This window comes from Hevea brasiliensis, chromosome 8 (assembly GCF_030052815.1).
Source record: "Hevea brasiliensis isolate MT/VB/25A 57/8 chromosome 8, ASM3005281v1, whole genome shotgun sequence".
NCBI lineage: Eukaryota > Viridiplantae > Streptophyta > Magnoliopsida > Malpighiales > Euphorbiaceae > Hevea > Hevea brasiliensis.
Genome location: NC_079500.1, coordinates 58,975,312 through 58,984,827, shown reverse-complemented (window position 1 = coordinate 58,984,827; position 9,516 = coordinate 58,975,312). Strand labels below are relative to the sequence as shown.

At 32.7% G+C, this 9,516-nt stretch overlaps 1 non-coding gene across 1 annotated transcript; it reads left to right on the top strand.

Moving 5' to 3' along the window:
• The first annotated feature begins 407 nt into the window (after nucleotides 1-407).
• LOC131182668 (small nucleolar RNA R71) lies at nucleotides 408-514 on the top strand. The gene has a single exon (XR_009150930.1). It is a non-coding gene; the product is annotated as a small nucleolar RNA R71 (small nucleolar RNA).
• The last annotated feature ends 9,002 nt before the right edge of the window (nucleotides 515-9,516 follow it).

Below are 9,516 nucleotides of genomic sequence, written 5' to 3'. Positions count from 1 at the left end.
AGCGCCTGCTGGTTGAAGTTCCCTCCTTTATTCACATAATTCATCTATTCTGTGAAGAGTTCATTGAAGTTGTTACATTCTGAAGTCATATATCCTTCTCCACAGCTGTCATAGTGTTGGTTGTTCATCCCTATAGCATTAGCTTGCATTCTATAAAGCCTTTTTGTGAGCTGGTCAAATTGAGCATTTATCATGCTTAGGGCATCCACTTCCACAATCCCTGCTGTTCTCCTTGTATTGCCCATTTCATTTGACCACTCGTAGTTGTGATACGCGACCCTCTCTAGAAGTTTAAGTGCTTGGTCCACTGTTTTCTCCATCAAGTCACCTTCTACAACTAAATCTACTGTGCCCTTGTAGAGGGCAGTAGCCCATTATAGAAGTTCTGAACCAGAAGCCAATCCTCTATGCCATGGTGTGGACATTCTCTCTATAAGTCTTTATACCTCTCCTATGCATCATAGAGTGATTCACCTTCCTTTTGCCTAAAGGTGTTGAGTTCAACCCTTAACTTTACAATCTTTACAAGTGGGAAATACCTTGCTAGAAAAGCTTGTGAGAGGTCTTCCCAAGTGGTGAATGTTCTAGCTGGTTGAGAAAGTAACCACTTCCTTGCTCTATCTAAAAGGGAGATTGGGAATACTCTAAGTCTTATAGCTTGATCAGAGACTCCATTCATCTTGAATGTGTCACATAGGACAAGAAAGCACTAGAGGTGGTAATGTGGATCTTCTATTGGTGAACCCCTAAACTGGGTCTATTGGATCATTTGGAGCCATGCTGGTTTTAATTCAAAATTGCTAACATCCACTGTGGGTTTTGTAACACTAGGTTAGAATTCTTGTATAGATGAAGCTCTATAGTCCTTTAAGAGTCTTGGCCTATTATTGTTGTTGTCAGCCATGATTGGAGTTTCTGGATTTCCTTAATCTTGTTCTTGGCATTTTCTTTCTCTCCTGATGGTTCTTAGGGTCCTATCTATCTCTGGATCCAAATAAAAAACTTCTTCCTCTGGCTTTGTTCAGGTCATGCACCAAACCAATCACCTGAGAGAAAATAAACGAATAAAATGAATTAAACAAAATTAAATAGTAAATAAAAATGCTTAAATCAGCTAAATTATCTATCGCCTAATATTGTTAAAATTAAATTCCCCAGGAATAGTGCCAAAAGCTTGTTTGCTGGTTTTTTTTCACCCCTGCAAGTGCACGAATCACAAACAAGTAATAAAGTAGTGAGTAGAGTATTGTCCCACGAGGAATTTAACTAGTAAGTACCAGACTACACAGCGACTTTGGGGGAGTGAAATTTGTCTATTTTGAATACTGGAAATAAAAAGGGTAATGAATTTAAAATGGAATAATCTATTTTGAAATAATTCCAAAATTAAGACTTCACACTTTAACCTTATTATGGATGTAATCTTGTCTATTCATTGGATTGAGAATTATTTGCCTTCATGGAAATTAATCCTAAAGTGTCCTAGTCCTCTCTCAAGGCACCTAAGGTGTGTCTCAATTAGAGCTAAATCCTACTTTCATAGGTGATCGGTTCTAATAAAAACCCTTAAAACCTATGATTAATTATGGAACTCTACAAAGGTTATTAGCCTCTAGATTTCCTAGGTTCAAAATCTTAATTTTTTAATATTAATCTTTACCTTTCAGTTATTTAATTAATATCTATAATCAATACTAAGTGGGCACTAACACATAGCATGCATTAAATTGCAAGAAATTATATCAAAGAATAAATCTCAAATCCAATAAATAAAACTCAATATTTGTCCATAATAATGATTACAAGCGTTACTTTCCTAATTCAAGAATATGGAAATCACTCACTCATGGTGAGTTTAGCAAATAAAATAAAAATAAAATAAAAGAACAATAAAAGTCCACTTAAAGAAATAAAACAAAAGAACCGAAGAAAATCTGCAGCTTTGATCTTGTGGAACTTCAGCTAAAGGCTTCTCCTTGATATTGATACACTACTCTTCTAGGCAGCTGTGAGAAAATGATGAAGGTGTTATTATCTAGCTCTGGATCTTCTTTTCTACTTTCTGCTACTTCTATTTATATTTAGTGCCAAGAGTTAGGTTTTCAGAGTCCCAAAAGCATTAGAAGTCTCTTCTCTCTGTTAAAAACTGGAGCTACAGCCAAATCAGGAAACTAGTTATCGGCTGATACACGACCCGTGTATCACTACACGGCCCAGGACCGTGTAACTTACTGGAGCTTTGAAGATTATAACTCGTATTGGCACAGAAGATTACATGGGGCATTGCTGGTTACACGGGTCCAAGTGTACGACCCGTGTTCTTTTGCTTTACAAAGAGTTCCTCAATCCTAGCCAGGCAGAGACTTACATGGGTCTCCATGGTTTACACGGGTCTGTGTGTTAGCAGTATGCCCTAGAGCATATCATTTTATTTGTATCTTGTACATATTTTATTAATAAAAGGCAATTATACTTTTCTGTTTACATAATATATTTATGTGTAATCGAAAAGATCCATTGATGTTTTGTTAGAAATTCTATTCTTAAGTTGTTAAGAATATGAGTGACATTATTTCTAGCATAAAGTATCATAAATTGGTTCACAATCGAGGATACTTCACAAAGGACATGATTTATCTAGATAGATTGTAATAATGTTTTTTCCCAAAGTATTAGTATGAGATATTAGTAAGCTGGAGTGGTGAGTCTCATGCCACATAACAAACATGATAGGCACTTATAAATGATAAGTAGGCCAAACCAGTGACGCTTATAACAAACACGTGGAGTTTACTCTTGTCAATGCATTGTCATATATCATATCAGTGCATATAATCTTTAGACCTAAGATAACACAGTTATCTTGTATATAGGTGATTTGAGTTTGATACTGCTTTCATGCTTATACTGTATATGGATATATGGGCACGTGTTGGCTCCTACTAGTTATATATGGAGATAGGTGTTTGTCAAGATGGGATCCATTATCCTAAGTGAATAAGAAAAAATCCTATGTTCATTTAATTGTTCTTGATGATTTAAGTTCCTGGCTAGGGCAGATAGACTTATCCAGAAAGGAGTTTCTGACAAGAAAGTCTAATTAATTAAGAATTGAAATTAAAAGAGAACACAAGATTCATAACAAATGGAGTTTAACATTAACCATGACTCCAGCTAGAATTAGGATTTTGTAACGGAGAGATCTTAATGCATGGTAACATACGATTAAAAGGTTCATTTAAGGTATTCCTTATTACTGATTGGGTGGTCATGGCATGCTATGCTAGATGTCAACCATGGTCTATGAGATTCCTAAAGTGATTTAGAGAAATCATTTACAGTAAGAGAGAGTTCTAATGATATTAAGAGTTAATATCATTTCTCATTACCAATTAGTAATGAGGCTAGTAAGTCACACAATTACACAAGTAAATCACCAAGTTAAAGTATCATTTAATTAATTAATTAAAGAGTTTGATTAATTAATTAAATAGGATTGGTTTGCAATAAGATTGCAAAGTCCCTAGCATGACTTGAAACCAAATGTAGGTTGTTGGATGTACAATATAAACAAAATGGTGAAATTAATTAATTGAGATTAATTAATTAATTAATTAATATGTGATATAAATTAATTTAAGGGAGAAATTACAATTTTAGGTTGAGAACCCAAATTTGTAAACAAGGGCAAAATGTTAATTACACACGGTGACACGTGGCTCCTATGTGAATGTGCCATTTGTCTTCCTATGATTGAAGACAACTTTTTCAAGATTGAATCAAGCTTTGACACTTGTCTTAATGAGATTAAGACAAGTACTGTAACTCCCTCACCGTAGGTAGTCCGTACATTATACTACTCCGACAACTAATGTCTATTCCGATAGTTAGAATGTCTGGAACTACACTTAAACTATAGTGAGGAGACATAAATTAATGAAATAAATGTCAAGAAAATTTAAGAAAATATAGGAAATAATTTTGGGACCTAATTAAAGGTTTATTTAGGTAAAAATGACATTAAAGATGTTAAAGAAAGTTTAAGAAAATATAGGAAATAATTTTGGGACCTAACTAAAGGTTTATTTAGGTAAAATGACATTAAAGATGTTAAGGAAAATTCAAGAGAATAAAATAATTAACATAATTAAAATTAAAAATTGATTTATGAAAATGACAAAAGAAGAAGAAGCGAAAAGAGAAGAAAAGAAAAGAAAATAAAATAAACTTATGACATTATAAAAAAAATTAAGTACAATAATTATATAATTATATATTTATATAAATATATATATATATAAGACATAAGAGACAAAACTCACCTACCACAAGTCACCTTCTCCATTTCTTCTCTCTCACCATTTTTATCAAGCTTTAAGCTTAAATCTCTCTTCATTCACTCACCAAAACCCATAGTCCCCTTCATAAAAAATTAATCCTACACCTAGACAAAGAGATTTGAAACAAAGAAATTCGGAATTAGTGAAGTTTGGGAAACTTGAAGTTGAGTCACAAGAGGTAAGTGCAAGATACCAGTCCGTCTCTTCTTTAAGTCTTGTAAGCATGATGAAATGAGTGAGTATAACATGTAATTAAAAACAAATGATAAGAATTTTAAGAACCCTAATTTCGGCAGCCATTAAACTCCTTGGGGTTTGATGCTTTTAATTGATGAAAATTGGTTCCATGAGGATGTTTGATAAGTTGATATGATTAGAAGTTTGAATGAGTTAAGTTTGTATAAATTGGATAATTGAAATTAGGGTTTGTGTACATGAATTGGGGTTTTTGTGAAATTGTTAGAATTTGACTTGGTTGAGATGAAATTGTTGCTTATAGAAGTGCTATGTATGTCAATTGAAGTAAGGGAGTTGGAGGAAATTGAAAAATTGGGAGTGCTTTTCTCTGCAAGTTTGGGACTCATTGAGTCCAGCTTGAGTTTTGAGCCATAACTGAATTTGTGTTGCCCCAATTGGTATGAGGCTAATTAGAGGTGAAACCATACCCAAAACACTCCATTTTCCATGAGGAAACCATGCCCAAATTCTATTCAAAACTTGACCTAAATACTGTCCCAATTCAGATGACTGTGCACAGAACTCTGAAAATGACCAAATGAACAGTACACATTCATTTGGTCATAACTCCCTCTATACTAGTCCAAATGACCTAAAATTTATACCATTGGAAAGCTTAGATATAGGGCTACAATTTTCATGAAGACCATAGAGCCCATAAATGCCTTAAACCAAAACAAATTGCCAGCCCAAGTTGGGTCACAAAACTATCCAGAACTGGGTTGCCCAAAAATTTGTTGGACATAAACTTACCTGACCAGTTTTGGCAAAATGGACATAACATGGTCTACCAGAATTGAAATGTAATGAAACTAGTGGAAAAATTTCCACAAGACATAGATCTATAAAATTGGTATTTTGACCAAAACCCAGAAATCAAGAGAACTAGGTCAAATTGCTAGAAAACTTCAATACATTAAAACCTGGAATCTGATCAAGCTTTGTTTGACCCCAGAACAGTCTTTTAGTCATACCTCTCACTAGAAAAATCCAATTGGGATGAGCCATACTGTTCTGGAAACCTAAGAAATAGGGCTCCAACTTTGTTTTAAAAACTTTCCTCAAATTATGAATGTAAGAACCTTAAAAGTTAATATGCATTCACTGTCCTAAACTGAAATCCTGTTGGCACAGGTTACATGAGTCCAGGTCAGTTAATTGACCATTAATAATTCCAAAAAAACTTGAAAAATTGTGATTAAAAATTCCAAGTGACCACAAGACATAGGGAAACAATTTCAATGAAGATCACTATGCCTAAAAGTAACTACAACATGTTCCATTAATTAGGTGAATTTTAAGTCCAAAAGTTGCCTAGTTAAGGAACTAGAATTAGGAAATGAATCATTTATGGTTATCTGACCATAACTTGAGTTCTAAAAACCTAATTGACATGATTCAAAAGGGAAAATAAAGACAAGATATAGAGGAACAACTTCACGAAGGAAGTGTGGCCAAACAGTGGCTACAAACTGATCAAATTGATAGGTAAAAGTAAGATACAAAAAAAAAAGAACCTAAAGAAAGGTTCATGAAATAAATTTTCTTTGATAAGGACTTATCCCTAATAAGTTACTACATGTTAACATCACATGAAATAAGTGTGTGGGACCTACTTCCCCACTACAAATTGACATGAAAAGTCTAATAGGAAATCAATAATGCTTAATTTTCCATAGTATACCTAAACTTATTTATTTAATTTGGATCAGTTGGTATACCAATTAGGGACTACAGATAGCAGTACTTGTCACAGCTTACCCCTTTGTAAGGCATAACATGATCCCATAATATACCTAATGAATTACCAAACTTCACCTACCGATAATCCATTAAATACACTATAAGGGATTTAAAACAATTTTATTTCTTTTTGAAGGTGGTAAGCACTTTTGGTTGGAATCAAAACTTTTACTTGAAGTTTAAATATTAGATAGAATTTTTGACAACTTTTATTTTTCTGTAAATTTTGTAAAAGTTTCGGCAGAGTACCATCTATATTTTGAGAAAACAGTTCTTCAAAACCTTATAAAAAGCACTTTCAAATAATTTTCACAACTCCCAATAAATAAAACTTATACTTGTTGCTTTAAAATACTTAAATTACATACACAAGTTAAATTTGCAAACATAAAATCCAAAAATAATACTATTACAAATTTATTGTACAACTGCTTAATTTTACATTAATACATATGACACTACAATATTTACATCAAAATAAATACATTGTGTATAGGATAATACCCATACAAAATTTAGCGGAGTCTCTATCTCAATAGCAGCTTATTCTGCTGCTTTCTCCTTTTCTTTATCTGCGATAGCAAAATAAGCTATCGCTGAGTATAATTTACTCAGTGGTGCATAATAAAATTTAAAATGCTGAATATAAAATATTCACTGATAAATCATAATTTAAACATTTCACACTCATATTTCACAATTTTCAAATCACATTTATAATACAATTTTGTCAAATAATGTAATAAACACAGTGTTGCCAATCCATACACATCTTAGGTCATGACACAATATTTTCGATCAATATACTGTTGTACACCATGACAAAGCAAACTACAACCTCACTAATCGAAATCAATGAGGGAGGTGGCTAGCTAGCTAATGAGTACTCATCTAATCTCGACCTCAACTGGTAAGCCAAAGAAGGAGGAAATTAATCGATCTCAACCCCATACATGGAGGAGGAATAATGTGTTACTGTCATGCTAAGTGTGAATCCGAAATCAATTTTAAACAATTTTTTCAAATATTGCATGAAAAATCCAATCAATTTCCAAAGTCTAATTTACAGGCACAAAGTGGCAACACAATAGCTCTCGGAATTCATAATTGACACAATACATTTATAATACAGAATAAATTAAGTTTTCAAGGTGAAAACAATAATTTAGAGTTATTGTGCACAGACCTGATTTGAGTCGCCTCTAGGCCTTGACTCAATGTTCCTTATGCTTCTCAATATCCTTTTCAACTGAAACACACAATTTATAGTATTTCAATATCACATCTCATAATAATTCCAACAATTTATTGCATATTTATTTAATTGTATCCTTACATAAGCTTAAAATGGCATTTTCTAGACTTTGCATTTTATTATAATTTTTTAGATTTGGTATGATGCATTGACCTAGCTAATTGACCTATTTCCTTTTATTTCTGGGTTTTGGTCAAATTATCAATAATGTAGCTCTATGTCTTATTGAAATTTTGCGACTGATCTCATGTCATTTGGAGTTCTATGGACCAAATTATGGTTATTTTACTATGGCTGGTCAAATTGCACTTACATTGCACAATTAGGTCATTTTTAGGTCAAAGTCAATTCGGCCAGTTTTTGTAACCCAATTTGAGCAATCATTTTGACTTGCTTAATGGAATTTTTGGGCTTGGTGGTCTTAACCAAAGTTGTAGCCCTATGTCTAAGCTTTCCAACGATATAAATTTTAGTTCATTTGGACCTGTGTACAGGGATTTATGGCTAATCATGTAATTACTGTTCAAATGGTAAATTTTTAGGTTTGAAAGGTTACAAATCCGGATTAGGTCAGTTTTAGTGTCACTTTCCGGACAGAATTTAGATATGCTTCCAAAAAGTTGTCACATTTTATGCCTAGTTTCACCTCCAATTGGCCTCATACCAATTGGGATCACACATTTATGGTTATAAGCTCAATTGCATAATGTCCTTTACATTTCTCTCAAATACCAATCCAAATGCACATTCAACTTATTCTAGCTTACCTTCCATAACTAATTTTGACTTTGTACATTACCATATTCATCAATCACTTTATATTATAGTCAATTTGGGCAGAATACAATGACCTTTAATACACGAAATATAATCCTAAATTACAAAGTCCAATTCTATCAATGTATACACATAAACACTCCCAAATATTGCATATAACTTCCACTACCAAATTACATACATATTCATCAATCCTTAATACCACAATTCATCAAATAACTTCATGAATTCAAACATTCTTCAACAAGTCATAAGGCTACTAAATTGCCCTAAAATGCATAAGCCTTCCATAATTTCTTCAACTCCAATTTCAAATGCATAATCACCACATACACATGGAAATAACTTACTAGCACATTAAATCATCTTAATCAACATTAATTCCCAATAAGTATATGTAAGAATAATTCATTAACCATGAGATTCCATGGCTGCCAAAAATAGTACCCTCCAATAACTCATCAAAAACTCAAAATTTCTTCATCAATTTACTTATCTCAACATGGACATCAAGTTTACTTAAGAAAGGAAGAAGAAATGGACACTTACCTCTTGTGAAGCTTGACCAAAATTCACCTATTCCTCTTAAAATTATAATCAACTTCTTCCATGCAAGGTGGGGATAAACTTTAATGAAGAGAAGTTGTGGAAATCATGGCTTGATCATGGAGATTTAAGCTTAAAAGGTGGGCAGCCATGGATGAATGTTTCGGAGGAACTTGGTTCAGCCAAAGTGAAGTTTGAGGAAGAAGATGAATGTAGAAAATTAGTGGAAGAAATCTATCCTCTTATGCTTTTATATGACCCATAAACCTCCACTAATGTTAAAATAATAAGTTAATTAAACTTTTAATTATTCAAAGTTTTACCCCTTTAATTTCCCTTAATTACATTTCATTCCAACTTCATTTTTCATGGAGTTTCCAAAATTTAATACTACTTATTTTTAATGGATATTTAGGTCAAAAGCCAACTTTAGGTGTCAAATGAGCAAAATGCCCCTTTTCGGTTTACATTTTCGATTTTTCGATGCTGCCGATTAAATCCTTGACCCGCCGATTTCTTAAATTTTCGCTTTTATTTATACTGACTTACTAATTTTTCTTTCACATTTTCTAAGTCAATTATACCTCAATAGATGTTTATTTAAGTTTCAAAAATATT